The sequence below is a fragment of the Glycine soja genome, chromosome 16 (assembly GCF_004193775.1).
Source record: "Glycine soja cultivar W05 chromosome 16, ASM419377v2, whole genome shotgun sequence".
Taxonomy (NCBI): Eukaryota; Viridiplantae; Streptophyta; class Magnoliopsida; order Fabales; family Fabaceae; genus Glycine; species Glycine soja.
Window position 1 is genome coordinate 12469593 of NC_041017.1, and position 9020 is coordinate 12478612.

The window sequence follows — 9020 nt, forward strand, 5'->3', positions numbered from 1 at the left end:
TGTCAACACATGATAGATTTGATGGCCCATATAATTAGAAACTGTTAGGTTCTCTTGTAACACTTTTGTATAAATCTTGTCTAGATGAAAGCTTTGTTCTTTTTATAAAACGAAAAGTTCTGAACTCATCACGTTATCTAAAAAACTTTGGGGTGGATCCAAGTGCTCCGATCATTCATTTGCATATTCATGTTTTGGTGGCATACTCACCGTTGTTTGTTTCTTTAGGGAATTCACCATAACTAAGAAAGCACAAAGGCACCCCTATACCACTCGATCCAGAAAAATGGATAATGAAGAGGGCGTGCAAGAGCAGATGAAGGCCGATCTATCGGCCTTAAAAGATCAAATGGCTTCTATCACGGAGGCCATGTTAAAACTCCAGAAAACTCTAGAGGATAATGCCATGGCAACCGCCTCCAATGCAGTTAGGGAAGCGGAACCAGTGTGATCGAGGCCGTACCCGAATCAAATAAACATGAAAATGCAGTAACTAGGAAGTGATCCTAGGTCGTTTCCCAACGAGCAGTGACACACCAATTGTTCATAATATACTTGCAGTAACAGTAACAATTGGGGGGGGGGGGGGGTTTGTTTGTTTCGTGATTAAAGAGCAGAACAAGTAAACTGGAATACGAAATTACTAATATTAAAAACGGGTTGTTTCCTTTGATTCAAAAGCCATTCTCTTATCCTGGGTTATGGAGAATTCGTCCCTAACAGTCAACCACTTAATCCAACCCTATTTCAATTTACTAAGCGAAAATCAACTTAGGGTTGTCAATACGTGATTAGGCACCACCTACACCAGTTAGCCCTTCGTCCATTAAGCATGAACGCAAGTTAGGCTCAGAGGCAATTAATCGAACACGAAGCGTGCACTGATTAATATTCACGAATTTGGGATAACTGGTGAAGGGAAAACTGCCAGGGAACCACATTACAAGCAAAACCTCAAAGAGAGTTGGGCTTCATCCTCAAAAGGAAACAACACCAGAAAATCTAGCCTTCCATGGATTCAAACAGAAAACGCAAATGAAACATGAAGCAGAAACATAAATGAACAGAAATGTAAATGAACAGAAACGTAAATGAGGCGGAAACGTAAATGAAAGAAGAAGAAGAAGCAAGAATGAACTCGTAATTAGAAGCAGAAAACGGAAATTTGCATTAAGAACGAAAACTGTAACAAGGGAACAGAAAAACGCAAAAACCTAAAACCAAAGCTCTAAATAATGAAAATAGCATAACAGAATGCCCTGCACGAATCCCAAGGCAGCTATTTAAAAAGAGATACTCAAAGTCTCTGGGCCCTATTACAATACTCTGGCCCAAAATGAAATAAACACTGAACAACATAAAATAAAATTGCGAAATTTCCTAATTAGAAATTAACTAAGGTAAGCGCTACTTTATTTGCCCTCTTCAAGTCCACAACCAAAATCCAGATTAAGCCCAATGTTTCATTAATTCCTGAAATCAGATTAAAAACATCAAATTAGCTAAATGAGCTCAAATAATAAAATTGCCTAATTAATTGACAATTAAGACCAATCAATAATTAAAATGGTGCAAAAAGGGTTTAGAAAATAGAAGAAAATGATGGCACATCAAAACCCCCCATACTTAGCCTTTTGCACTCCTGGGCAAAATGAAACAAAGAACAAAATCCAAGGATATCAAAGAGAGACAAACAAAAACATTCATATATTTCTCAATGAACATCAAGGAATGAAAGGAATTGGTAACATCTAACATAAGGAGATCGAAAAGGTCAAGACATTCATGAAAATCATCCAAGCAACCCAATCATGGCAAAATAGTTAATCAGCTAAAGAATAAAAAGTGATAAAGCCTCACAAGATATACACTCTATCTCTCAAGTGTCTAGGCTACTATTTACCCTCAAAGCACCCATGAAAGCAAACACCACATAGACTTGGCAAGATTCTAAAATTGACAATCAACCCACAAACACAAGCACATGAGGATCAAAAGGTGTTTTAATGTTGTAATGGGGCCAAGGACAAGGTATGGAGAAATATGGAATAAGTGGCTAAATCCCAAAGGAATAGAGGAGCAATAGGGAATAAGTGCATATTAAGAAAAAAAATAAGAAAATAAAAAGAAGTAAAGATAAAATTTAAACATGAAGAGTAGAACCAAGAGTTTCATCATTCTTGTGCCATTTAAGATCTTATTCACTCAACTTTATTGCTTTTCTTTTTCTTCTTTCGAATTTTTTTTTTTCAATTTTTTTTTATTCTTTAGCCTTTGAGAAACAACATTTCATTCAGCATGTCCAACATTTAACCAATATACAATGTACATCAAGTATGGCCCAAAATACGTCATGAAGCATAGCCAACAAAACATGTTGTCCAATGAAACAAAAACCCCCCACACTTATTCCCAAAACAATTCCAAAGCTCCAAAATTCCTTAAGGATATGGTGATATCATGGTTTTTCACTTAAGGCTTGTAGTGAGCTTCAAAACAAGGAAAGGGAAACAAGGCTCAAAAGGGCTATCAAAGGAATTAATTCAAGGTAAGTCCATTTGGCTAGAAGCTTATAAGAACAAAATTGCCTCAATCATTTCCAAATATGCATGTGAATTAGGACGCATCAACAAGAATCAAGCCAAGGCTATTGTGCAAGCAATCAATGGGGCAAAACACACCAAATGATTATGATGATGGATGGCTCAAATTCTCACAAAGGTAAACTCATCACTTTCAAATTGAGCTTTCAAAACTATCATGACATGTAGAGAAGAATCAAGGATTTCAAGTCACAAAATGTCAAGAACTTTTATTTTCAAAACAATTACCCATTTGTTGAACATATCCTATAATTCAAAGAAAAACATGCAAAGTCGTACATGCACACAAAATTGACCCAAAATATTAAACTAAAAATTTGACGACATGCCTTTCCAAAGACAACCCGATAAAGAGACATTCCTATGGGTGCTTTGTAGGCAGTCCGATGTGCCCAGAGAGCATCATCAAGCCTGGTACTCCAATCTTTTATGCTTGGCTGCACAATCTTCTCTAAAATTCGCTTGATTTCCCGGTTAGAAATTTCTGCCTGTCCATTGGTCTGGGGGTGGTATGGTGTGGATACCCTGTGTACCACCCCGTACTTTTTAAGCAGGGCATGCATTGTCCTGTTGCAAAAATGGGTTCCTTGATCACTAACAATTGCTTTAGGTACTCCAAACCTGCAAAACAGATTAGACCTGACAAAGTCTGCAACAACTTTAGCATCATTAGTTCTAGTGGGCTTGGCTTCCACCCATTTTGAAACATAGTCAACTGCAAGGAGAATGTAAACATAACCAAAAGAGACAGGAAAAGGGTCCATGAAATCTATACCCCAAACATCAAACACCTCACAGAATAGCATAGGTTGCTGAGGCATTTGTTGTCTCCATGTAAGTGTATTTCCTGCTCTCTGACACTGGTCACAAGTGCTGCAGATCTTCCACGCATCTTTAAAGATGGTGGGCCAATAAAAACCACAATCAAACACTTTGCGAGCTGTCCTTTGAACACCTAGATGACCTCCCGGTGCGGAAGAATGACAGAACTGCAGGACTGAGTCAGTCTCATGATCTGGAATGCATCGTCTAATTACCTGATCACTGCACAATTTCCACAAGTAGGGGTCATCCCAAATAAAATGCTTAGCATCACTTTTAATTTTATCTTTTTCGGCCTTAGATGCTAAGGGAGGAAAAACAGAGGCAACTAAATAATTGACAATGTTAGCAAACCAGGGAGTAGAAAGAGAGTCAGAAATACTATACAGTATATACAAATGATCATCCAGGAAATCATCCCGAATAGGTGAATCTGCATCAGATACACGTTCGATCCGACTCAAATGATCAGCAACAAGATTTTGTGCTCCGCTCCTATCACGGATCTCCAAGTCAAACTCTTGGAGCTAGAGCATCCATCGGATCAACCTAGGCTTAGAATCAGCCTTCTTCAACAAGTACTTTAGAGCTGCATGGTCAGTATAAACAATAATGTGAGTACCAAGCAAATAAGATCGAAATTTTTCAAGAGCAAAAACTATGGCTAGAAGCTCTTTCTCAGTAGTAGTATAATTCGCTTAGGCAGCATCTAAAGTCCTAGAAGCATAATATATCACCCTGGGCAATTTATCAATTTTCTGAGCAAGGACAACCCCCAATGCATAATTTGATGCATCACACATAAGCTCAAAAGGGGCTGTCCAATCGGGTGCCTGGATGATGGGGGTGGTAGTCAACGCTCTTTTGAGGCAATCAAAAGCCTCTTTGCATCTGTCATTAAAGTCAAACTCCACCTCCTTTTGCAACAAGTTGGACAGTGGAAGGGCTACTTTGCTAAAATCCCTTATAAAGCGCCTGTAGAATCCTGCATGACCAAGAAAAGATTGCACCTCTCGCACACAAGAGGGGTAAGGCAATTGTGAAATAACAGAAATTTTTGCAGGATCTACTTCAATACCCTTATTGGAAATAATGTGGCCTAAAACTATACCTTGCTCAACCATAAAATGACATTTTTCAAAATTTAGAACAAGGTTAGTTTCAATGCATCTATTCAAAACTTTTTCCAAACTATTCAAACAACCATCAAAAGAGGATCCATATACAGTGAAATCATCCATAAACACCTCTATGCAATTTTCTAAAAAATCACTGAAAATACTAATCATGCACCGCTGGAAGGTACCATGGGCATTGCATAGGCCAAAAGGCATCCTCCTATAGGCAAAAGTGCCGAAGGGGCAGGTGAATGTGGTCTTTCCTGATCCTCAGGAGCAATAGTAATTTGCATATAACCAGAAAAACCATTAAGGAAACAGTAGTGGGATTTACCTGCCAGGCATTCAAGCATCTGGTCAATGAATGGCAGGGGAAAATGGTCCTTTTTGGTAACCTGGTTCAGCCTCCTATAGTCAATGCAGACTCTCCAACTGTTCTGCACCCGAGTAGGAATTAGCTCCTCCTTCTCATTTTTTATCACTGTGAGGCCGGTCTTCTTCGGGACTACCTGGACGGGACTCACCCATTGGCTATCGGAGATAGGATAAATGATTCCAACTTGCAAAATCTTGGTTATCTTCTTCTTCACTACATCAAGAATCACCGGGTTGAGTCTTCTCTGTGGTTGTCTTACTGGTTTAGCTCCATCCTCTAAATTTATTCGATGCATACATGTGGATGGGCTAATACTAGGAATGTCCGCCAGGGTCCAGCCTATAGCCTTCTTATGCTTCTTGAGAACTGACAACAACTTCTCCTCTTGCTCATCAGCAAGGGAGGCAGATATAATCACTAGAAAACTCTTGCTATCATCCAAGTAAGCGTATTTTAAATTTGATGGCAGAGGCTTCAATTCTGGTGTGGTCGGCTGGACAGTGGTAGAAGGAGATGGTTTCTCAGCCTTTACCTCATAAAGAAAGTCAGAGGTATGTGTACTTCCTGAAACATGGTTAGTCTTATCTGACTCTATAAAATCAATCTCAAGAGGTAAAACACCACCACCAGACATGCAATCAATATCACTCTCAAATTCACTCTCAGATTCACTCTCAGCATCAAATTCAGACATATGATCAAGTACAATTTCAGACTCAATGCATGAAGAGTGAGAGGCATGCATATTAGAATAAAGATCAGTCATGTATTCATCAATAACATGGTCAATTATTTCAGCATGAAATACAGAAAGATCTTCAGATGGGTATTTCATAGCATCCAGAATATTAAAATGAACAGTTATATCACCAAACTCCATGGATAGTGTGTCTGCATAAACATCTATCTTAGTTCTAGCAGTTTTCATAAAGGGTCTGCCTAGAATGATGGGAACTGAACCTTGAGAGAATCCATCTTCCATATTCAAAATATAAAAATCAACAGGGAAAATCAGTTCACCAACTCTAACTAAGACATCTTCTATGAAACCAACAGGGTAGGCAACACTTCTATTAGCTAAATGAATTACCACATCAGTTGACTGCAAGGGACCTAGAGATAGAGAATTAAAAATAGACAGAGGCATAACACTAACAGAAGCTCCTAAATCTAGCATGGCATTGTCAAACTTACTATTCCCTATAATACAAGGTATGCTGAATGTACCTGGATCTTTGCATTTTTCAGGAATTTGAGGAACAAATTTACCAATCAATGCGGAGACATTTCTGCCCATGCTAATCCGTTCACTTCCTTTAAGCGTCCGCTTATTAGTGCACAGCTCCTTCAAGAATTTGGCATATCTTGGAATTTGCTTTATTGCATCCAACAGAGGTATGTTTACCTCTACTTTTCTAAACGTGTCCAAGATCTCTTTCTCTGCCTCTTCCATTTTTTTGTTGGAAACTGCTCTTGGAGGGAATGGAAGAGGGGGAATGTGCTGCTTCTGCAAATCAGAATTACCTGTGGAAGAAGATTCACCTGCACAGAAATTGTTAGGTAAATTTTTGTCATCACCTTTTTCTGGAGTAGAGTGAAATTTGGCAGGTTCATTTGCAGATGAGGAAGGTGCTACGGGTTGAGGTCCTTGACACTGCTTTCCCGACCTCAATGAAATGGCACTGGCATTTTTGGGATTTTGGACAGCTTGAGAAGGCAACTTGTTAGAATTCTGGGACTGTTGTTGATTCAATTGGGTAGCCAATTGTCCCATCTGATTGGTTAAGCTCTAAATTGAGGCTCTGGTCTCTTGCTAAAACTGCATGTTCTGCATAGTCATTTGCCTCACAAGTTCTTCGAGGGAAGGTTGTGGAGGGGCCTCAACTGTTGGCTGTTTTTGGGGTTGTTGTTGTTGTTGGATTGGTGGAGGAATGTATGGTCTGCTTGGGCCAGCAGCATTTTGGAAGGAAGGAGCAGGCTGCTGTTGTTGTTGCTGAGGGCTGGACCATCTGAGGTTAGGGTGATTCCTCCATCCAGGGTTGTATCTGTTGCTGGAGAGGTCATAATTGTTCTGCTGTGGTTGATTTTGCTGCTGAGGTTGAGGAGGTCTATTGTAAATATTTGCAGCATAAGCTTCAGGCTGCTCGATTGCTCCAGGTTGCTGCATGGAAGGGCAAAGGTCTGTATGGTGGTCAGCAGAGGAGCACAAACCCAAAAATATGTGATCCAGAGAATGAGGAAAAGCCTTCAGAAATATGTGATCCTCCTAGACATCTGGGGGTTTCATGGTGGAGCAGAGAATATGAAATTCCTTCAAATGTTTGTGCGGGTCTTCCCCTACAAGGCCATGAAACTTTGGAAGCAAATGAATCAGTCCAGTTTTAAGAACATATGGGACATCCTCATCAGGGTATTGGATGCACAAGCTATCGTAGGTGAAATCAGGTGCAGCCATTTCCCTTAGAGTCCTCTCACGGGGTGGAGGTTGTGCCATGTTCTCAGAATGTGCAAACTCAGAATGCTCAGAATCAGAATGCTCAAAATTATAATGCTCCAAATCAGGATGTTCAAAATCACCAATAACAGAATACACAGATTCACCAGTAATGGAATGCTCAGGATGATCAAAAGGTATAAAATGATGCCTAACTAATCTATGAAATGTCCTATCTATCTCAGGGTCAAAGGGTTGTAAGTCAGATGGATTGCCTCTAGTCATACACTACATTCAGCATGCACAACTAGTTAACTTGTCATGTAAATAAAGGTGCAGGTTTGAACTACAGCTACCCTCAAATGATATCCAAATGACTTGAAATTTTGTGAGCAACCTTATAAAATGATGAGAAGATAGCACAAAAAATTTCAGACAAAAATTCAAAGTCTAACTATGAAAGCTAAAATTGGTGGGTTAAGAAAAATAAGTGAATAAAACTTGAAAAATAAAAAACTTTTGACAGAATCGCTTTTTTTGGACGATGGAGACCTCAGCCGGCCAACGGCGGGCTGCCATGGCGTAGGAAATTTTTTTCTACCCCAAATGCTTATATAATAATTGCGATTCTGATAACCGGAGCAAAAGTTATGGCCGTTTGAAGTTTTGACAAACACAAAATTTGCTAGTTTTTTAGAACTTTCAAATCTGACCAAACTAAAGGCTCTAGCTATTTTTCCCACAAAATATGGATTAAAAGAAGTTACCACAAAAAAATTCAGCCAAAAATAACAACCCTAGCTACTAAACCAAAAAATCACAAATAATTCAGCATGGGTGGTCGCTAAAATCCGTCTCTAATTGATTTCTACTACTACTCTGTTTTGCCGCAAGCAAAAGTGGTCGCTAAGTCCGTCGCAAAACACTATTCACAGCAAAACACCCAAGACTGAAATAGGGGAAACGCTTAATGGGAAAACTGAAACAGAACACACACTAAACAAAATACCAGGACACTAAACAACACTAACACAATACTAACAATTAAACATAAAACACGAAAGGATTAAACACACAACACTAGCTAGCTATTATGAACCTTTGGACACTACTCCCTGGCAACGGCGCCAAATTTGATCGAGGCCGTACCCGAATAAAATAAACATGAAAATGCAGTAACTAGGAAGTGATCCTAGGTCGTTTCCCAACGAGCAGTGACACACCAATTGTTCATAATATACTTGCAGTAATAGTAACGATTGGGGGGGGTTTGTTTGTTTCGTGATTAAATAGCAGAACAAGTAAACTGGAATACGAAATTACTAATATTAAAAACGAGTTGTTTCCTTTGATTCAGAAGCCATTCTCTTATCCTAGGTTATGGAGAATTCGTCCCTAACAGTCAACCACTTAATCCAACCCTATTTCAATTTACTAAGCGAAAATCAACTTAGGGTTGTCAATACGTGATTAGGCACCACATACACCAGTTAGCCCTTCGTCCATTAAGCATGAACGCAAGTTAGGCTCAGAGGCAATTAATCGAACATGAAGCGTGCACTGATTAATATTCACGAATTTGGGATAACTGGTGAAGGGAAAACTGCCAGGGAACCACATTACAAGCGAAACCTCAAAGAGAGTTGGGCTTCATCCTCAAAAGGAAA